The sequence below is a fragment of the Eptesicus fuscus genome, chromosome 10 (genome assembly GCF_027574615.1).
Source record: "Eptesicus fuscus isolate TK198812 chromosome 10, DD_ASM_mEF_20220401, whole genome shotgun sequence".
Taxonomy (NCBI): domain Eukaryota; kingdom Metazoa; phylum Chordata; class Mammalia; order Chiroptera; family Vespertilionidae; genus Eptesicus; species Eptesicus fuscus.
In genome coordinates this window covers 51859528-51883549 of record NC_072482.1, presented here as the reverse complement: position 1 = coordinate 51883549, position 24022 = coordinate 51859528, and the positions used below count along the sequence as shown (strand labels likewise).

General features: G+C 39.1%; 1 pseudogene; it reads right to left on the bottom strand.

Annotated features, from left to right (window-relative positions):
* Positions 1 to 11339: 11339 nt before the first annotated feature.
* LOC114231178 (small nucleolar RNA SNORA48) lies at positions 11340 to 11484 on the bottom strand (annotated as a pseudogene).
* Between the last annotated feature and the right edge of the window lie 12538 nt (positions 11485 to 24022).

Below are 24022 nucleotides of genomic sequence, written 5' to 3'. Positions count from 1 at the left end.
AAAAAAAAGAAGTATTTTGAGCCTTACCAAAGCTTTATAGATATTACCAAATGCAATTCTTATGGAAACCCAGTGGATTTATTGATAAGGAAGCATTCTGAGAGTCACCTGCTCAACACATAGCCACTGGTAGAGCCTGATGAAGCTGTAAGTTCAACTGAGGGCCACCCTAAAGTCTTTGCTTTCCTCTCAGGGTTGGTGGTGCAGAGCAGTACTTCTCAATCTTGTATTCATACTAGATCCCCCCAGAGTATAAAACAATTATCCATTCCCAAGTCCCAACTCTGACAAATTAAGTCAGAATCTATAGGGTTGCAGCTTAAGGCATTGCTTTTGAGAACTACTGAGATAGAACAATAAATGTTTTAATATTTTGTGAGTTTTATATTATAACTAGAGGCCCTGTGCATGAAATTCGTGCACTCAGGGGAGGGGGTCCCTCAGCCAGCCTGCACCCTCTCGCAGTCCTGGAGCCCTCGGGGGATGTCCAACTAACAGCTTAGGCCCGCTCCTGCGCTGCACTTGCCAGCCATAAGCCCAGCTCAGGGCTTCTGGCTGAGCAGGTTCCCCCTGTGGGAGCGCACTGACCACCAGCGGGCAGCTCCTGTGTTGAGCATCTGTCCCCTGGTGGTCAGTGTGCATCATAGTGACTGGTCGTTCTGCCATTTGGTCAATTTGCATATTAGCCCTTTATTATATAAGACTAGAGGCCCGGTGCACGAAATTCATGCACAGAGGGGGGGTGTCCCTCAGCCCAGCCTACACCCTCTCCAATCTGGTACCCCTCTCACAATCCAGGACTGCTCCCTCTCCAATCTGGTACCCCTCTCACAATCCAGGACTGCTGGCTCCCAACTGCTCGCCTGCCTGCCTTCCTGATTGCCCCTAACTGCATCTGCCTGCCAGCCTTATCACTCCTTAACCACTCCCCTGACAGCCTGATTGATGTCTAACTGCTCCCCTGCCAGCCTGTTTGCTCATAACTGCCCTCCCCTTCAGGCCTGGTCACCCCTAACTGCCCTCCCCTGCTGGCCTGATCGCCCACAACTGCCCTCCCTTGCAGGCCTGGTCCCTCCCAACTGCCCTCCCCTGCTGGCCATCTTTTGGTGGCCATCTTGTGTCTACATGGGGGCAGGATCTTTGACCACCTGGGGGCAGTCATCTTGTATGTTGAAGTGATGGTCAATCTGCATATTACTCTTTTATTAGATAGGATAGAGGCCTGGTGCATGGGTGGGGGCCAGCTGGTTTGCCCTGAAGGGTGTCCCAGATCAGGGTGGGGGTTCCCTTGGGGCATGGGGCGGCCTGGTGAGAGGCCTGTGGTGGTTTTCAGGCCGGCCACACCCCCTGGCAACCTAAGCAGAGGCCCTGGTATCTGGGATTTACGTATCTTCTACAACTGAAACTTTGTAGCCTGGAGCGGAGCCAAGCCTCCTGCTTGCCCCTTGGCGGCAGCCATTTCCATTGGGATTTATGTATCTTCTATAATTGAAACTTTGTAGCCTGGAGCGGAGGCCTAGGCCAGCCAGAGCTGCAGAAGCTTGGCTTCCTCCATTGCCGGGGGTAACCCTAGCCTCCTGCTCTTCCAACTTCGTGGCTGCCGCCATTTCTGTTGGAATTTATTTACCTTCTATAATTGAAACTTTGTAGTATTGAGTGGAGGCCTAAGCCAGCAAGGGCAGGTGGAAAGCTTGGCTTCCTCCATTGCCAGAGAAACCCAAGCTTCCCTCCTGCTCTCTGTGGCAGCAGCCATCTTGGTTGGGTTTATTTGCATATTTGCTCCAGATTGGCTGGTGGGCGTGGCTTGTGGGTGTAGCGGAGGTATGGTCAATTTGCATATTAATCTTTTATTAGATAGGATGGTAAATCGCATTTAGATATACCAGCCTTTCTATTTTGATATGCATGTTTTTGCCACGTGGCCAACCACTAACAATGTGAACAGCTTTTGGGAGAGGTGTGTGTGTGTGTGTGTGTGTGTGTGTGTGTGTGTCTTTTAATGTGACTCTCAAGAGATATTTCATACCAACACATTGGGTAGAATTTCAAAGCATTTCCCTTTTGCTTTGAAAAAATGCAGAACAATTCTAAATCGCAGCTTTCCCAAACATCAGATATCATTTGCTTAAACATCAAATATTTAAGCAAACCTTTTCCTCATTTTTTTCCTTTCATATCAACCTGCCTAATAAAATAACTATACATTTGCCAAATTCCAGATGTTTGGAAACTAGAAAATAGGTATGAACAAAAATAAACCTTTACCAGCATTTTTGCAATTTTGCTATTCATTTACACAGCCTTGTGTGAGTTACTGGTCATGACTGATAGAATTATATATAACAGACTGATGAACAGGGGAGGAAGACACTTATTTTCTTTTTTATCTCAAGTATATAAAAGCAAAAAGTATGTCTATCTAATTTTTCCTTATGAGACACTAAATTTGGCTTACAACTCTAATGCATGAAAAAAATGCAAAAAAATATGCAAAAAAATTATCTTAGCAAATCATAAAGATATTCCAGTTAAAGGATCTGGTATTTGCATTTTAATGGCTTCTTTCAGGCTCCACAAACAATCCAATACACAATTCCTTCAAAATGAGCTATGATCAGGAACTACAGAAATTACTCTTTATATTAGACCTGGTGCTGTATTCATCTGGACAAGGGATAGAAAGTAATGATACATGAGAGGAGAAGGTGATGAAAAAAGTCACTCCAATCTCTCTGAGGCAAATAAACCCTTGTTTATTTTAACTATTGTTATCTGATTTTTATTTGAATATCCCATATTAACAATAGCACCTGAACTGAAAGGCACTCAGTACTAAAACAACTGAAAGGACTGAGGCCCAAGGACCATTAACCTTAGTTATATGTTAGCCTCTTAAGTATTAATTGATACTGAATTCCTGATATGCTTAGTAGAGATGACCAATTTTATTTTATATGCCCTACATGTTTATATCCACGAATGTGGTGTTTTGCTGACATAAAGTGTATTTTTTCTTTTTTACATATTCCATAGATAACACCATTAATATAAATGACAATTACTATAAAAAATGTTATGTAAATTTCAGAGTTTGTGACACTGTCCTTATTGTTTCCTTTCTTAAAGTTACTTTAAAAAGAAATTACTATCTTAAACATTTTTCTACATTTCCACATATATTTTAATCAGAATCTATTATAAATAGGTGTCTACAACTACATATAAGCACATAATACTACACAAACATATATATTACCATAAATGCTATACAGAACCTGATATTTTTACATTGTGATTACACCTGATCTATGGGCCATATGATTTGACTGAAGTGAAGGTCATTAACTACTTTTTATGGTAGATAATTATTAAGTCAATTATGCACCAGAGTATTTCCTTGCAATGATGCATATATTGCATTGTTATATAATCCTCTCTCTTCCTCTGGCATTTATAGCATTAGTTCAAGAAAATTTAAAAAGGAAAAAATTAGGCATCTTTTGATATACAATTGTAAAATATATATATATATATATATATATATATATATATATATATAATGTTTTTACATTAAATTAAAATATATACCAAACTATTTTGTGATTTAAATATTCTTTATATATTTCAAAGACCACATAAGATTTGTTTTAGATTTTTACATGCTAGTCACATACACTATTGAAAATCTGAAGATGATATGTCACAAGAAAATGAAAATGGTAAGATGAATTTACTTTTTAAATTATAATACTTGGCATAGTTAGCTAACAGGAACAAACTTAAAGTTTTCCATAATTGGAGAATATTAGAAAGAAAATATAATACCATTATATAAATTATGATATTCTTTCACCTTGAAATTAGGGTCATCTTTCTTGGAGAGAAAGGCATACAAATATCAGAAATGCTTAACGACACATGCATGTAAGGTCTAAGAAAAACTAGGACTCTTGTCTGGTGAAACTACTCTCATCACAAGGATAAGACTCAAATCTGTACATCTCTGGCCTCTGTTTCTCTACCTGTCTCACAGAAATCTCTCAGATGTCTTGCTGCTGTCTCAACTGCATGAAAGTCTTGCCAGTCAATAGCATTCATTAAGCATCACTGGGTGCTCAGTAAATGTCTCTGAGCATTATGACAGGTGCCCTAAGGAGATGCAATACAGCCCCCGACACCAAGGAACTTTCAATAGTAATGATTATGCATGCTATATAAATGTACTAAAATAGGGTTTCCAAAATAATATATAAATAATTGCACATTAAAACAGTGCAAATAATTTACATATGATGAGGTGATTTGGTGGGTGATCTGAGAGAGGCAATCACAATGTTTTGAATCATGTATTAAAAGATCAAAAAGACATGGGTTAATGAGCTAAAGAAGGAGAATTTTTCAGAGGGCAGGAGGCTCATCTAAAATGATGAAAACGAAATAAATCCTGAAGCAGTGTGGTTGGAATTAGAATCCGAAAGATTATGCAGCAGGCTATTGGTCTGACTTGCTCAATCTATCTCTTTTATAATATCCACTTACTAATTTGTTATCTGGCTAGTATAGTCTAGAGCAGAATCTCCCAAGCTTTTGCTCTTCATTGACCCTTTCATAAAGAGAACTGACCTTGAAACAAACAATGCCTCTCTAACCCAATTTCTGCTACTACTATCCATTAAAAATACAAAATTAATGGGGAAAGAAAGATATTTTTAACTCCAATCTGTCTTCAAAGAAATGTCATAATAAGTTTCCTCTGTACTTAAAAAAGTCAAATATGCAAAGTCACAATGATATTCTCCTTAGTTATTTTTCTAGAAGCTTTATGGTTTAGCTCTGAAATTTACATCTATTATACATCTTGAATTCATTTTTTTATGGTTTGAGGTAGCAGTAGAGATTGCTTTTCTAGTTGTTCTAGAACCTTTTGTTGATGTTTTCCTTTCTCTCATTGAATTGCTTTGGTGCCTTTCTCCAAAATCTCTCATGTTCAATTAATCCACGTGTATATCCTTGTGCCATAGCACAACTGTCTTCATTACTTTAGCTTTAAAGTAACTCTTAAAGTCAAGTAGTTTAGGTAAGTTTTTCAACATGTTCCTTTCAAGATTGGGGGGGAGTGGGTGGGAGTAGGGTAGTCTAAGTTATTTGCATTTACATATTAATTTTAGAATCAATTTGCCAATTTCTACACCACAAAAACAAAAATAAGAAACTACTGGCATTCTTTTGGGGTTTTATGAATCTGGAATTTGTGAAGAATTGATATCTTAGCAATACTGAGTGTAATATATGAACATGGTTTATCTCTCCACTTATTTAACTCTTCTTTTGCAATTACTTTCTTATGACTTATCTCTACATTGAATGAGCTTATGAAAAAGCTATTTTTATCATTAACAATTAACTAAATTGATTCTTTAAAAGAGAACATTTGGCCCAACCAGTGTGGTTCAATGTTTGAGCATGGACCTATGAACCAGGAGGTCACAGTTCAATTCCTGGTCAGAGCACATACCCAGGGTGTGGAATCAATCCCTAATAGGGGGCATGGAGGCAGCTGATCAATAATTCTCTCTCATTGTTGACGTTTCTATCTCTCTCCCTCTCCTTTCTTCTCTGAAATCAATAAAAATATATTTTAAAAAGAGAGATCATTTTTTTTTTCACTTGATAAATGCTTACACTAGTTTGGAAAAAGTCCTAAAATGTTAAAATTTTAAAAAATTTGAAGCTCATTGATCCAATAATTTATTTTTATGGAAATTAGAAGCCTTTATTTTATTTTTTTACTTTTTTTATTTTTTTATTATTTAAAGTATTACAAATAGTAGTCCATATGTCTCCTTTTTCCCAATTGACCTTCCCCCAGCCTCCCCTACCCCCCAGCACACGCCCTCACCCCCCTCCCTGTGTCTTGCGTCCATTGGTTATGCTTATATGCATGCATACAAGTCCTTCGGTTGATCTCTTACCTCCCCCCATCCCCCAACCAGAAGCCTTTAAATCAAGATATAAAATAGTTTTATAGTTATGTAACTGGTTTTCCTCATTTGATTTCAATGGTAAAATGAGGGAGGAGAATACCTGGAAATACTTTTTTTTTAATTGATTTTTAGAGAGAGAAGAAGGGAGAGAGATAGAGAGATAAAAACATTGATGAGACAGGAATATCATCAACTGGCTGCCTTCTGTACACCCCACAAATGGGTGACCTCTTGGTTCCTGGGTTGATGCTCAACCCCTGAGGCACACCAGTGGGCTAGAAACTACTCTTGTTGATTGTATGTACATGCTAACTTTTGTCTTCAGTTTCCTAGAATTAATTAGGTAGGCCTTGAGTATTCAAAAATCACTGTCATAACTTAAATCTATGACAAAATCTTTTATTTTTGTATTAATGTGTTTTATATACCTCTACTTTGAATGCTTATCATTATAAATACTAGAGGCCTGAAGCACGAAGATTTGTGCAAGAATGGACCTTCCTTCCCCTGGCTGCCAGCACCGCCTTTGCTCTGGCCAGAGCCACCTTTCTGCCTTTGCTCCAGCCCGGAGCCGCCTTTCTACCTTCCCACGCTGCCCAGAGACCCAGAGCGGCTGGGGCTGTGTGGAATGCCTGCATCGTCGCCATGGCAATGACACAAGCATCCCGCCCCCGGTCGCTCAGCACCTGTGTATGCAAATTAACTTGCCATCTTTGTTGGGTTAATTTGCATACTCACTCCTGATTGGCTGGTGGGCATTGTGAAGGTATGGTCAATTTGCATCTTTCTCTTTTATTAGTGTAGATAGGTAGAACATAAGGATCAAAAAGATTTCTTAGATCTTAGGCTGATACCTATATGATTCTGTATGAGTCATATCTGAATCAGGGGTCACAAATTTTTCCCAAACAGGCCTCACTTTGCAGGCCATGTTTAACTCTGCTGTTATAACATGAAAGAAGCCACAGATAATACACAAATGAATGTGTTCTAATAAAACCTTACTCACAAAACAAGCAGTGGGCCAGATTCAACCCATACACAGTAAACTTGCCAAACCTTAATCTAGATTAATTTTCCTCATTTATGATATAATGTCCATTACATATACATGCTACATATATATCTTCATATATTGACACATATATTCAGACATAAAGTACTGTACTACTCAATCTAGGAACTGTGTGCTGAACATGAGAGAATAATCTAAATAAAGTCCCCCTTTCCTCTCTTTTTTCTATTACATGATTATGATGAAGTCATTTGAGCCATATCAAGAATATTACATTTATTCTCTGGATATTTCAAACAACTAGATAACAATACCTTATACTCATTGTTTCTACGTTTATAAATCAGATACTTTATAAATATTCATAGAAGCCGACTATTCCTTACAGAATTATCTCCAAAACAATAATTATGCAAATTACTGATTGTCCAAAGCACTTAATTTCTTAGCAATATGCAATCTGAGCTAGCCTAAAGACAAGTTAATAAACAGTCTTTAAAATAAATGATAGAAGTGCCTTATATCTATAATCAGTGATAAAGTTTAGAAAACAAAATGAACAATCTTAGAGGCAATTTTTAATTTGATAAACACATACTAAAACTCTTACTTCCATAAAATATATGAGAGGTATTAAAACACTACAAATAAATTCAGCATATCAAAAACTATGTAATGTAATAACATTTTTCAATTGTAGCAAAAGAGTATTTTCCATCAGATTTTCCATCAGAGTATTGTTTACCTATTTATGCATTTAACTCCAATGAGGTCTGAACCCAACTAAGATGTTAAAACATTTACTTGTATGCTTTTTTTTTCTTAAAGAAATTAAAACATTTCCTAATAGAATTATAATTATAGTGTCTTTTCATACCAAATTTTCTTTTGTAGGCACCCTGAAAGGCTTTGATTTATACACGTCAACCAACTATGAATACCATGACATTATAAGCACGATAACAGAATCAATGGCTTTCAGATAATGATGAGAGTGATTTAGAAAGTTTTTAAAATAGAACACATGAACCATATTTTTTAAATCATATCAATATCCTTCTTCCACCAAGTCTGTTACAGGTATAACTATTAATAATGTTTTATTAATTTAACTTTCTTCTGTTTGTTTTTTAACTTAAATTGCAATGAAAACAGCTAAGCAGAATTTATTGAGTAGATCAACACTGCTCAATCACTCAACACTATAGGTATTCAATGGGCTGAATATGTTCCCTGCCCCAGGTAGCTTATTATCTAATTGGCAAGACAAAATATACAGGAAAAAAATAGCAATAAAAGCTTAAAACAAAAGTTCACAACAATAGAAAATGGCATAGGGAGTCTATTATTAACTTAAAAATGAAAAGAAACACAGTTGTTTATATAATTTGGAAAAAATCTCTAATGACTGAAAGTTTATTTGTGTGATTGAACACTTGAGCTTCTTGGACATAAAGCAACAAAAATTTTAATAAGAGACATCCCTAAAAAAATAACTAAGTTTTTAAATAAGAGAAAAAGTAATCATATGCCAAAGTAAATGAAAGGAAAGAGGAAAACAAATTGGAACACATGTTGAAGAAACAGTGTTATAATTAGTCACAACTGGTCAAAAAATATTTAAAGGCTTCTATGAGACAAAACTGCTTATTTGGTAAAACAAAAAGCCTGTTTTCAAGGGATGATAAATACATAAATAAATGAAATTACTTCAGCTACTTATATGGACAATGAAGATAATAATCTAACATGAGAAGTGTCTTGAGAAGTGAAGGAGAGTGGGTCAATATTTTAGCTACAGGTGGTCAGGGAAGACGTCTCTGAGGAGGCATTTGTACCAAGATTTCAAAGATGAAAAATGTGGCAGCCATGCAAATATCTGGACAAAGCTTTCCAACAAAAGCTTTCCAGGATTACAAACAGCAAGTGCAAAGCTTCTAGGTGAGGATGAGCCTGGTATAGTAATATGGGAGATATAGAAAAAGAGCCATTGTGGCTAGAACATCTTAGAAAGAGAGACAATGTTGGTTATTTTTAACAATCTCTTCCTACTAGAACATTCTAATTTCCTTGTTCAACATATCATGTGTTCTTTAACAGAAATTGCTTTTTTAAAAATTATGAAACTGTCTTCACATTGGATGGGATTAACAACATATTAAACATTGAAAAAGAAATAAAAGTAGGGATCTTGAAGATACAGCAAAAGAAATGATCCTATATGAAACACAGAAAGAAAAAGAATAAAAAGTGAGAAAATCATCAGTCCAGAATGACTAATTTCATACAAAGAAGTTTAATATTAAACAAACAACAATATACAACAGAAAGTAATTGAGTTATAACCAAATAAATCCAAATCAACTGACAAGATGCTTGCTTTGACAGTGGCTATTGGGTTAAAGTCATTTTCTACAAATAACTTTCCCCCACATTTAAATTAAAAAAGGCCCTCTGGGCCTCTCAGTTTGGGTTACTAATTGTAAGCAGGTATCCTCCTTCTCTTTTGTTCCCCTATTTCTCTTTTGTGTGCTTTTATTCTCTAATTCCATTTACAAATGTCAAGGAAGAACTACTGTCTGCCTCTCCATAAAACCTTTTGTGATAAAATTCACAGTTTGATTTTTTTTTCCCATGAGTGTAAGTTTTGTTGTTTTAACTAGATGGTAATTTCTGTCTGCAAGAACTATATTACATTTTTAAAATGTACCCCAGTTTTAATACAATATCTGATTCATAGTGTATACTCCGTAATTATTAATATAACAAAAGGTAGCAAGACAGCATCTCAAATCATTTCTTGAATAATCAAGAAAGATAGATTATTCAATAAATGTCATTGGGTAGCCATCTAGAAAAAAATAACATTAGAGCTATACCTCATATTCTACAGAAGGATAAATGCCAAATGAATCAAAGATTTAATTGTAAAAGTGAAAGCATAAAAGTATTAGAAGAAACCTGGGAGAAGTGTTTTATAATCTTGGTGTGAAGAGGCCTATTTAAATATAACGTAGAAGCTATAAATCAAAAGATTGATAAATTCTACAACATAAAAAATTTTAATAATCTTTATAGCAAAAAAATACAATAAACAATGGCAAAAGAAAAATGACAAGCTGGGATAAATATTTGCAACTCCTATCACAAACCAATAAACAATAAACAGCTACTATTTGATAATAAATGACCCAATGGAAAAATAGGCAAACAATGTGCACAGAGAGTGTGTGGAAAATGAAACACAAATAACTCTTAAACACATGAATAAGAGAATAAGAAAAATGAAAATTAAACTACACTAATATACCATTCTTTACCTATCAGATGGGCAAAAATACAAAAGATTAATAATACTGTTTGGCTAGGCAGTGGGGAAACAGGCATTGTTGTATGCTGTTAGTCAAAATATAAATTGGCACAACCTCAATGGAGAGTAATTTGATGATATCTATCAAACTTATAGAAGTAGATACCCTTTAATCCAACTCCATTTCAAAGAATTTTTCTTAAAGACAGAGTTATTTATGGGTGAAAAGACCTCTATATGGCCATTCATTGAAATATGGTTTGTAATAGCAAGATTGGAAACTACCTAAGTATCCATAACAGATGCCTGGTAAAATAGATTGTGAAAGCTCCAAAAAGAAAATAGTCTGCAGCCATTTAAAAAAATAAAAGAAGGAGACAATTTGTTTCTTGGATTATGGAATCATCTCTAAGATAGCTTGTGAAAAAGCAAGATTCAGAGCTATGTATGGGATATGTTACCACATGTTTGTGGGCTGCACAACAAGGATGTGGGGGAGAATACCTGCTTTGCTTATATCTGCATAAAATATTTGCATAAGAATACATAAGAAATAGGTAATATTTGTTGCCTCTGGGGATGGGGACAGAGGGGAAGCAATAATTTTCATGGTATTATCACTATGTACTTTTTAAAATATATATATATTTTACTGATTTTTTACAGAGAAGAAGGGAGAGGGATAGAGAGATAGAAACATCGGTGAGAGAGAGAAACATCAATCAGCTGCCTCCTGCACACCCCCCACTGGGGATGTGCACGCAACCAAGGCACATGCCCCTGACCGGAATCAAACCTGGGACCCCTCAGTCCACAGGCCGACACTCTATCCACTGAGCCAAACCAGCCAGGGCCCTTTTTGTGTTTTTTAAATTATGAACTAATTGACTATTCAAAATGAATTTTCAAAAACATATTTTTTGTAAATATTCCATAGCACCTAACAGTGCTTATAAAATAATTATTAATAATGGGGAAGGGATGCCCAAATAAAAATACTGCCCTATGTTTGCTTATTTTTTTTTTTTTTTTATGTGCCTCAGGCATGAAACAGCTCTGGCCACCGACACAGGCATCAAGCTAGGATGAATTAAGGACTGTACATCTGCTTTGCCCCTGATTGATATAAGAGCAACATCACCAATCAGATGTCTCCTTGCCCATTGCCAGGGGGTTTGCTTATTGTTTTTAAAGTTACATATTCTCTTACATAAATTATCATATTAAGGAGTATATGCAAACTATTTTTATTAATGATCTAAACATTCTGGACTATATGTAAGTGTAATTATGAGTTCATTAGTACTTAACTTCTGAGAAAATTGTCCTACAAAAGTAACACCAACTTCAAGGATTAGAAGGAATATCTTCCCATCCCCATTCAACTTGAAATACTTTCTTGACTGCCTACATTGAATAAATTATTTTTAAGATCTTACTTAAAACTTTCATATGCTTAAGAAACAAAATTCTTTTTAAAATATCTGCAAAATGTTTAATTGTTGGTATATTTCAATTTTTTCTTAACTCTAGAACAACTTTTTCACTTGTTTCATTTTTTTAAATTAGAAAACACAAATAAATCACAGGATATAAAGACTTCAAATTTCTGAATATTATACTGTATACCAAATTGAATAATTTGGCATTTTCCCTTTTGTGTTAAAACCAAACTGAATTTTGCATTCCAGGCTTATCACTGTAAACGCTGTTGCCAATGTTTTGAATGCTCTGAGCTAATATTTAAATCACTGTTGCCAGTTACAGAAATATAGACATTGTGTTGAGAATCATTGTCTCTTTCCTTGTAAATATGTACTAAATTATCAAACCTCCCTATGTTTAATATTTGACAATCAGAGGATGAGGAATAAGAGTCCCTTTTTAATGGGTCACCCCTCTTAGTTCCAGATTTCCAAATTAAATCTTATCATGGTAACCATTTGGCTTAGCATAGCAACTAATCACTAAATTATAATGTTCAGTAGACTATTGATATTCCAAGATTTTGTTAAGACACTTATTCTAAAAACTGTGATTAAACCAAACCAAATATTTTAATTTTATAGAACAGTATCACATCGGGAGTTAAATTATATGGACTGGTTTTCCTTTAGAAAACCCAAGGAGGTGCTAAAGAAGAGGTCATTTACATTAGATGCTATAGTACACGTCAAATTGGCATTTTTGTTAAAGTAATAGCAATAATAATATTTTAAATTTAAAAGGTTAACATATATACCATTAAAATTATATGTGCAAAAAAATGTGATAAAGGGCTAACAGTACTGTAACGTGAACAGCTCATGTTACATCAGAAAAAAAAAAACACTAACATTCCTATAAAACAGATTCCTTAACTGAGTGAGAGTTGTACAGGATCCGAGGCCCCAATCTAGTTATGTTTGACACCACCTCCTTAGGGGGGAATATCTCTAACTTATAGTATTTTCCAACTTTCAGAGTATAAATACTAACTCTGGGACTAATTTCAAGCTAGCAAGGTAGTCACTGAACATGGAGTTAGAAAGAGAGGTGCACAACTGGCTCTCACTAGCCAGGACCTGCCACTGCCCGAATTTCAGAACCAATCCAAACCTCCAGAGGTAGAGCACAGAAGCATGTACTTTTTAAAAGTTTCCTCAGTGATTTTGCAATAATCAATCTGTAGACCAGTTTTTAGAAACCACTTGACTAGTTTAGCATACAACTACAGACCTTTCTGAGGCCATGGAAAGGAAAACATTTGTATAGCTTCTCCTTTGTAGCACAAAGGCAGCTGGAAGTGACCTGAGCAACACTGTCATCTAGGAAAACGGGATTGTCGGAATATTTCACTTTTTAAATCAAAGTAAAATGTAAGGCATCTCTTTGGTGTATAGCTATTCAAGAGCCCAGATGAATGGCAAGCTTTTCTGATAACTTCATAACCCAAAAAGAAAGTGCCTCCCTCTAATAGAATAGTCACTGAAATCCTCACTGTTTCCCAAAGAAGTTATCTAGTCTAGTCCTTGCCTCCAAGAGATGATGGCAGCGTGGTGGTATTCCAACTTCTATTACCTACATTCATTAACCTCTTATGCATAATAGCAATGCTTCATGTCAAATTATTCAATTGAATCCAACAAAACACATGGGTTCCATTTGTAGACATCCCCAGTTTCATATGAACTTATAACCTTTAATATCCTGGTGTGCACCAATCTTTAAGAGATAAGAAATGAGAAAGATTAGTATTGATAAGTGTCTTTGCCTGGGTCCCTATGAAAGCCCAAGAAAAAAGACCTGTAGGCAGGTAGTTTATTTTGGAAGTGATCTCAGGGAATAAGAGTGTGGGATGGTAAAATCTTTGGGGTAAGAGTTTGGAAAGTCAATACAAAGATGTGTTATCTAGTCGAAAACATCTATGGGCAATAATTACCCAGTTCTGTAGGATGAGAAGCATTTCAGAATGTCTAAATTGGCATTAAAAGGAAGAAGCATTTATCTATCTACTCTATTCCCTAGTAGCCAAGAATGGCTCCATGGGCATTAACTCCTTTTCCCCATTCTTTTGGTTGATCATGCATGTGAGCCCAGCTGTTCTAAGGAAGTCAGAGAAACACAAGATTGGAAACAAGAAGTAACTGGCCCAGGCTGAGGCACTGTCAGGTTATATTGATATAAGTTTTGTCAAAGTCTGTGTGGACCTGGTCACTACAATGGACTGGCCAAGATTATGTAAAGTGGTGTACAAGTGGGGTCCAGTTCACTAGGTAATAATCAAGCAGTTCTGCCTGGTTTGTGACTGTTGCTTGGGTCTATAATCTTGTTCTTTGGATTTAGAAACCTGAAAACATTACTAAGGTAGCCCCAGATCAATCCATAGACTTCTATACACTTTTGAAAATGGCTGGAAGTCAGCTAAAGAAAAGACAATCTTGCTCATAAAGGAACAGATTCATTTGCTTATTTTAAAACATTGTACCCTGCTGAAACTGGTTTGGCTCAGTGGATAGAGCATCGGCCTGCAGACTTAAGGGTCCCAGGTTCGATTCCGGTCAAGGGCATGTACCTTGGTTGCAGTAGTGGGTGTGCAAGAGGCAACTGATCAATGTTTCTCTCTCATCGATGTTTCTAACTCTCTATCTCTCTCTCTTCCTCTCTGTAAAAAATCAATAAAATAGGAAGAGGGCAGAATAGAAAGGAGCTTGGATAGTCTCAGTGATGCCTCTGAAAAAGCAGCTATCAGAAAAAGAGGCAACTTTAAGTAAGTCCCAGGGACTACAATGAGAAGCCATATCCTATCTAATAAAAGAGTAATATGCAAATTAACCATCACTCCACTACACCCACAAGCCACGCCCACAAGCCATGCCCATCGGCCAATCAGGAGCAAGTATGCAAATTAACCCAACCAAGATGGCTGCGGCCACGGAGAGAGCAGGAGGGAGGCTTGAGTTTCCCCGGCGATGGAGGAAGCCAAGCTTTCCGCACACCCTGGCCGGCCCAGGCCTCCACTTAAGGCTACAAAGTTTCAATTATAGAAGATAAATTCCAACAGAAATGGCTGCCACCACGGAGCAAGCAGAAGACTTGGCTCCGCTCCAGGCTACAAAGTTTCAATTGTAGAAGATAAATAAATCCCAGATACCACGGCCTCCGCTTGGGTCGCCAGGGGGCGTGGCCAGCCTGCAAACCATCACAGGCCCCTCACCCAGGCCACCCCATGCCCCAAGGGAACCCCCACCCTGATCCAGGACACCCTTCAGGGCAAACCAGCTGGCCCCCACCCATGCACCAGGCCTCTATCCTATCTAATAAAAGAGTAATATGCAGATTGACGATCACTCCAACACACAAGATGGCTGCCCCCATGTGGTCAAAGATCCTGCCCCCATGTGGACACAAGATGGCCACCACAAGACGGCCAGCATGGGAGGGCAGTTGGGAGGGACCAGGCCTGCAAGGGAGGGCAGTTGTGGGATCAAGCCTGCAGGAGAGGGCAGTTAGGGGTGACCAGGTAGGTAGAGGAGGGAATTTGGGGGCAAACAGGCTGGCAGGGGAGCAGTTAGACATCAATCAGGCTGGCAGGGGAGTGGTTAGGGGGTGATCAGGCTCGCAAGCAGAAGCGGTTAGGGGCAATCAGGAAGGCAGGCAGGCAAGCGGTTGGGAGCCAGCAGTCCTGGATTGTGAGAGGGATGTCCAACTGCCCATTTAGGCCCAATCCCACCAGGATTGGGTCTAAACGGGCAGTTGGACATCCCTCGAGGGGTCCCAGATTGGAGAGGGTGCAGGCTGGGCTGAGGGACAACCCCTTTCCTCCGTGCACAAATTTTGTGCACCGGGCCTCTAATAATAATATCAGAGGAGGAATTGCCTTTCTGACCCCTTTTCTATTCCTTCCCTCTTTGCTCTGACCACATAAACTAAGGTTCTAAGGAAGAGGAGGAGGGGGGTGAGCATCAGATAGTGCAGCTGTTCTCAAACTCTAGCGTGTTACCATTCACTGAGGTCACTTTAACAAGAGCTGGCCCCAACCCCAGCGTGTCCCATTCACTAAGTCTGAAGAACTCACAGCTCTAACAGTTTCCCAGTGGATGCTTTCTGATCCACAGGACAATACTATAAGAACCACTGAAAGAGTAAAATAGAAAGAAAAGTCCACACACTCTACCTGGATTCCCACCTACAAAAAGCTCCAGCTGGGGTAGAGGAAGTAATTGTAACTTTGAATGAAGGTGGAAAGTTTATCAATACATAGGAGTAGACAGTTTTCATTATTGAATTGAGACTACTCAGGCGAGTTATACTGGTAGATACTATTGGACCCTGAGAGAGAGCAGAAAAGCCAAAGTATTGGCCATGTTCCTATCTAACAGCAGACAAGCTAACACCACTGACGAAATTTAGAGGGGCAGAAAAACAAAAATAAAGACATTTTCTGATTATATCCCAGGATTGTATGAATTGCAAAGGTAAGGCACCACACACTGCTGAAAGAAGAGCCTTAGGAACAATGCAAGCAACAGAGAAAAGCAGTTAGGGGACTGGAATCTGCAGTTGGATTTCTTGGTTTAAACAGCAGTAACCTTGAGTGAGTTATTTAATCTCTCTAAGCCTCATTTTCTCATCTTAAAAGTGAGGATAACAATTTCTACCTCATAGGTTTGCTGTGAGGATGAAATGAGATAATATACATGAAGCATTAGCACAGTGCCTGCCATACAGCAATTATTATTATCATTTCCTCTAGAGAACACTGTAATATATACAATGGGCTAGGAAATAGAAATTTCTAAAATGCTACATGGACATAAAGTGTCATTGTTGATATTTTCTCTCTCTCTCTCTCTCTCTCTCTCTCTCTCTCTCTCTCTCTCTCTCTCTCTTCCCCCCACACTTCCTCCCTCCCTGTCAGAAATATAATAAATAAGAAGTTTTGTGTAGTAGAAAGAACATTCTGAATGGGTTTTGCACACAATTAACCACTCAAAACCTCAATCTCCATATATGCAGAATGGCAATCACACTGCAATGCTTAGGTTTCAGGGATGTTGTAAGATTAGAAGAGGCGGCATGTTGTGAAAAGCCCAGCAGTGAGCACAGACACAGTCATGGAGACTGAAAGAAGTGGGTTCAAAGCATATTCTCTATGCTAGGGAGAGCTTCTTGCATTACTACAGAAAAACTGCAGGATCCTCACATCTGGGCTTAGAGGAAAGTAAGAAAGATGCTCTTCCTTTGGAAAAGTGACTTCTTAGGACACAAGATGTGAAAGACTACAGTGAAAATTCTTGCCTATCACTAGCTTTAAACAGATAGTTAAGATTTTCAAAGATCAACAGATAGAGAGCAAAAGGGATCAATTTAATGATTCAATGTAAATGGAACTTTATTTTAGCTATGTTCAGAAGAATACAGTTTGATTTAATCACCTTGTGGTGATCAGAGAAGTAAGGATGGAAGGATGGTGCCAGGCTGTAGTCCACTATGGCAAGCTGGGCAGCAGGACCCCCATCTCCTGACTGTGTGATCTTACCCAAGTGACGCCATCTTTCCTCTTCTTTAAAAGCGTAGCAATTGATGTGGCTATCAGGGTCAAATGGAAGGTAACAGCTGGGAGAACTGTTAAGTGCAATATGTGACTAGATAAGCCACTCAACCTCAGCTGGGATAGAAGAAGTAATTGTAATCTATAATAATAAAAGGGTAATATGCTAATTAGACCGGACATCCTTCCAGACATCATTCTGGACGTCCTTCCTGACGCAGCTGGGGCTGGAGGGAAGCCAACCCAGGTCCCAGGTGCCTACAGGTGGCTGAAGGAGGGAAGCCCAGGTCCAGGGTGCCGGAGGGAAGCCCGTGCTGGCAGCTGGGGGAAGGAAGGCCTACTCTTGCACGAATTTTTCTGCATCGGGCCTCTAGTTTTGAATAAAGATGGAAATGTTTATAGACACATGGGCATGGACACTTTTTATTATTAAATTGAGACACTGTAGGACCCTGAGAGAGAGCAGAAAAGCTAGCAAATTGGCTATGTTTCCATCTAGCAACAGACAAACACCACTGAAGAAATTTAAAGGGGCAGAAAAACAAAAATAAAGACAGCCTTTCTGATTATATCCCATGGTTGTATGAATTACAAAGGTAAGGCAGTTTCCTCATCTGTAAAATTAGGTATGAGAATTATCTCTAATATCTTTGAAACATGTAAATTCTGCGATTCTAGGCTTAAACTTGAAGGTACCAAAGCATACAATGGGCTAGGAAATAGAAATTTCTAAAATGCTACATGGACATAAAGTGTCATTGTTGATATTGTTTCTCTCTCTCTCTCTCTCTCTCTCTCTCTCCTCTCTCCCTCTCTCTTTCTCTTCCCCCCACACTTCCTCCCTCCCTGTCAGAAATATAATAAATAAGAAGTTTTGTGTAGTAGAAAGAATATTCTGAATGGGTTTTGCACACAATTAACCACTCAAAACCTCAATCTCCATATATGCAGAATGGCAATCACAATGCAATGCACCGGCTTCGCTCTGGCACCCTGGACCTGGGCTTCCCTCCTCCAGCCACCCGCAGGCACCCAGGACCTGGGTTGGCTTCCCTCCAGCCCCAGCTGCGTCAGGAAGGACGTCCGGAATGATGTCTGGAAGGATGTCCGGTCTAATTAGCATATTACCCTTTTATTATTATAGATTACAATTACTTCTTCTATCCCAGCTGAGGTTGAGTGGCTTATCTATTCACATATTGCACTTAACAGTTCTCCCTCTCCTTGAACCTCATTCCTAGATACAGACACCAACTCCCAAACCACAAACCGTTTTTGTAAACTTCTTCCTTCATAGACTGCCAGGCTCAGCAGAGACTGTCTGGGTGGCAGCATTACCTAAGGCAGTGGTCGGCAAACTCATTAGTCAACAGAGCCAAATATCAACATACAACGATTGAAATTTCTTTTGAGAACCAAATTTTTAAACTTAAACTTCTTCTAACGCCACTTCTTCAAAATAGACTCGCCCAGGCCATGGTATTTTGTGGAAGAGTCACACTCAAGGGGCCAAAGAGCCGCATGTGGCTCTCGAACCGCAGTTTGCCGACCACGGAGCAACACACATCTTAAATACAGATAGGCCCTTCTTGTAAAAGAACACTGAAAACTGTTAGCTTAATTGCTAATAAAAAGGCCATTGAAATTCAGTGCAACTAGAAGACAGACTGAGTTTATCCCGGTATTAAAATAACCTTATAGTAAAATATACCTGTATGGATTTTATGTGTTGTTGTTTTTTTTTTTAAAAAAGGGTCCTCAATAAATGACTATGTGTAACACTTAAAAATTTATGCATAAATTTTCATTTTACTGCAAATCTAAATTATTGGTTTATCTAATCAATAATCAGTGTATTAAGGGGATTTTAAATTGAAGAAAGTTGTCATTTAAAATGGCCAAGCATGCTTAATGAAAATTATCCTTTTAAAATATCTCTTTTCTAATTAATAAGTGCTTTTCTAAAATTTAAAAGGAGCCAAGTATTCAATAAATAAAAATATCTATGAAGTCTAGACATTTTTACATTATCCTGATTTAGATGGTGTTTTGGGATTAAAGGGGACCTCTAAATGTCACCTGTTTAATCCCCCAGCATCTTAACTTCACCAAGTGGTCATCTAGCAAATGTTTGAATTCTGCAAGTTTCATTTTATCATCAGAGAGCATACATTATTAGAATTTATTTTATCCTGCCAAGTCCAACCTAAGTTTTTAACTTAGGAAATTAACAAAATGACCAAATAATTGAATGATAAATGTCTACATTTGAAATAACATTCTAACAGGAGCAAACAACTTGTGAGTGTAATTCAATTGTGGCTGGAGTCATGTGGCATTCGAAATACTCCACCACCGGGATGGGGCAAATTTCTATTATATCATTCTTAATCTTGCAGAGACTAACTATGCTCATCCTATTCCGCAGAGACTAACTATGCTCATCCTATTCCCCTCAGGCTGACAATAGGAACCTACAACTGTCCATGTCCTCATGCAAGTCCTAAAACACAACAGTCAGTGAGCCCTGCTGTGTCTGAGCCTATCAGAATGAGACCCAACTGAATATTAGAATCATGGTCCTAAAGGTCTGGAATTTGTCAGCCTAAAGTCACATCTTCCCTGACCCTAGTGTTCCCAAGCCCCAGACTGAACCCTCTGTCCCACAGTCCCTTCCAAGTCTCTATTTCTGGACTTCAGCCATAGTTTTCACCCTGTATGCAAGCTCCCTATCCTAAATTCTAGTACCTTGACCTGAAATGCCAACAATATGCCTACCTCTTGTCTCCCTAATGGGGCTGGACCCTAGATATCTGTCTCCTCAGCCATTAACTGAGGTTCTGGTTCTATCTGTTTATTCTATCTACTAGAGGCCTGGTGCACAAAATTCGTGCATGGGGGTGTGTGTCCCTCAGCCCAGCCTACACCCTCTCCAATCTGGGACCCCTTGAGGGATGTCCGACTGCCCGTTTAGGCCTGATCCTGGTAGGACAGGGCCTAAACGGGCAGTCGGACATCCCTCTCACAATCCAGGACTGCTGGCTTCCAACCGCTCACCTGCCTGCCTTCCTGATTGCCCCTAACTGCTTCTGCCTGCCAGCCTGATCACCCCCTAACCACTCACCTGCCAGCCTGATTGATGCCTAACTGCTCCCCTGCCAGCCTGTTTGCCCCTAACTGCCCTCCCCTGCAGGCCTGGTCACCCCTAACTGCCCTCCCCTGCAGGCCTGGTCACCCCTAACTGCCCTCCTCTGCTGGCCCGATCACCCACAACTGCCCTCCCTTGCAGGCCTGGTCCCTCCCAACTGCCCTCCCCTGCTGGCCATCTTGTGGCGGCCACCTTGTGTCCACATGGGGGCAGCCATCTTGTGTGTTGGAGTGATAGTCAATTTGCATATTACTCTTTTATTAGATAGGATAGAGGCTTGGTGCATGGGTGGGGGCCAGCTGGTTTGCCCTGAAGGATGTCCCTGATCAGGGTGGGGGTTCCCTTGAGGCATGGGGCGACCTGGGCAAGGGGCCTGTGGTGGTTTTCAGGCTGGCCATGCCCCCAGGCGACCCAAGCGGAGGCCCTGGTATCTGGGATTTATTTATCTTCTATAATTGAAACTTTGTAGCCTTGAGTGGAGGCCTGGGCCGGCCAGGGTGTGTGGAAAGCTTGGCTTCCTCCATCACTGGGGACAACCCAAGCCTCCTGTTTGCAGCCATCTTGGTTGGGTTAATTTGCATACTCACGCCTGATTGGCTGGTGGGTGTGGCTTGTGAGTGTAGTAGAGTGATGGTTAATTTTCATATTGCTTTTTTTTAAATATATATTTTATTGGTTTTTACAGAGAGGAAGGGAGAGGGATAGAGTTAGAAACGTCGATCAGCCGCCTCCTGCACACCCCCCCCCCCCTGGGGATGCGCCCGCAACCAAGGTACATGCCCCTGACCAGAATCGAACCCGGGACCACTCAGTCCGCAGGCCAACACTCTATCCACTGAGCCAAACCGGTTAGGACCATATTGCTCTTTTATTAGATAGGATTCTATTCTGTTCTATCTGGTCTATTCTTCCAGAAACAAGCTACTTCTACCTAATCATAATTATGTACTCACTCGATACTTTATGACTAGGTCCCCACTTCTTTTTTTTTTTTAATCCTCATCCAAAGATATGATTTTAGAGAGAGAGGAAGGATAAGAGAGAGAGAAAGATTGATGTGAGAGAGAAACATCGATCAGTTGCCTCCCATATGTACCCCAACTCTGGATCGAATCCACAACCTAGGTATGCACCCTGATTGGAAATTGAACCTGCAACCTTTTGGTGTATGGAGCGACGCTCCATCTAACTGAGCCACCTGATGAGGGCCCTACTCCTCATTTTAAGAACTTCTGTGATGTTCATGGTACCTTGGACTTGAACTACTTCCCTTAAACAATGGAATAAAGACTTCTGGCTAGTGAAAGGGGTCGTGGCCCAGGTCAGTTTTCCAAGCCTTGTCTGACACATTCCACTTACGTGCTATTGAGGTCCTAACATGCCTGATGCTAAAAACCCTATCAGATTAGTTGGGCAATAAATTTGAAGGGGAAAATATTCTTTAAAGATCTACAGAGAGTTGATTCAGACTAAGGTATAGGGATTAATACTCAAGGATTAATACTTAATTGTTAAATGAACAATTAAGAATATAGATACCCTGAGCAAGAGTTCCATAGGATGGCTTGGTAAAAGAGGATGCTAAGTGGATTTAATAGTGACATAGTGAAGCAACTAATTTCAACCTATGTAAGGAGATTATTTTCAAGCAGAAAAATCTGACCACTGTCCTTAAATCATATCCTATAAGTTACTTCAGCCAGACAGAATCACAATCTTGCTTTCCTAATCCCACCAGTACATACTAATCTTCCCCTTCCAGTACCCTTGTCTGTTATGTACACATGGTGATTACATCTTCTAGCATTTTTCTCTACTCATGTGAATACATCTTACCTCTACAAGAAAATTACAAAATCAACACCTTACCTTATACCAGGACTGCTTTCAGTAGACAATAAAATCTTATTGAATTGAATTGACTCTAACTGAATTAAAACAAATTGGGAAGAAAATGACTTTATATTGCAGAACAACTAAGTTGACAAAGGAGTTGAATAAGATGCCTAATAGAGTTCTGAGACTGGATAACTGAGGCTAAGAGAAAGGCTGTAAGTAATATATAGAACACATTTTTAAAATATGGAACCATAGTATAGGCAAATGCTGTCAGTTATAGACTGTGATAGGCAGAATAATGGCCCCCTAAAGACATTTACTTCCTAATCCCTGGAACCTGTGAATATATTACTTAAAGTCAAATGGGACTTTGCAGGTATGATTAAGTTAAGGATCTTTTTTTTAAAAAAAAAATATTTTATTGATTTTTTACAGAGAGGAAGAGAGAGGGATAGAGAGTTAGAAACATTGATCAGCTGCCTCTTGCACACCCCCTACCGGGGATGTGCCCACAACCAAGGTACATGCCCTTGACTGGAATAGAACCTGGGACCCTTGAGTCCCCAGGCCGACGCTCTATCCACTGAGCCAAACCGGTTTCAGCAAGTTAAGGATCTTTACATGAAGGGTTATCCAGGTAGGTTCACTTAATTGCATGAGTCTTTGAAATTGGAAGAGGGAGGCAGAAGAGTGGATTAGAGAGACAATATGGAAGAATAAGGAGAGATTTGAAGCACAGAGGGAATCTGACTTGCCATTGCAGGCTTTGAAGATGGAGGAGGGGACTTTAAGGCAAGGAATGCAGGTGGCCTCAGAAGCTGGCCTTAGAAGTCTTCAACTGCCAGCCAGCAATAATGCCCTCAAAGGCAGTATGCAAAATGAAATAAGGCAAATAAAGATGACAAGTACTATGTGCTCTCTCTTATATGTGAAATCTAAAACAAACAAACAGGAAAAACCACCAAGCTCATAGGTTCAGAGAACAAATTAGCGGTAAAAAAATTTTATTTTAACTTAAATTTTAAAAAGTCCCATGCCATTCACCTTCATGCAATATTTGGGACATACTTATACTAGAAACTGGGAAAGGTTCGAGCTACTCTGCCCAGGCCAAAGTCCTGAAGTTTCTGTGCAGCCAGAGGGCAGGAAATATGAGAGAGAGAGGTTGATAGAATGGGCTTAATAGACCAAATAAGCTGGAACTTGGTTTCTATGTGACCTCAGTCAAGTTATTTCACCTATCTGAGCCTTCCTTTCCTCATCATAAAGTGGAGCTAATAAAACTGCCCCTGGGGGTGGTGTGAGATATATATATATATAAATTTTCTACATGAGTCTTCCATATCAATTCTTATCTTTGCTCCCATTAAGGAAGAAAGGAAAGAAGAAGGGAGGGAGGGAGGGAGGGAACCACTATGCTGCTGCTTGTGTCCAACTTTTATTTAACAATTGTTTTAATCTTATAAGGCTTTAGGGATGCAAAGATATCCAACATCTTTTCATCTTTTTAAAAAAAAATCCTCACCCGAGGACATTTTCATTGATTTTTAGAGAGAGAGAGAGAGAGAGAGAGAGAGAGAGAGAGAGAGAGAGAAATCAGTGTGAGAGGGAAACATCCATGTGAGAGAGAAACATTGATTGGTTGCCTCCAGCATGCACCCTGCCCAGGGACCCACAACCTGGGTATGTGCCC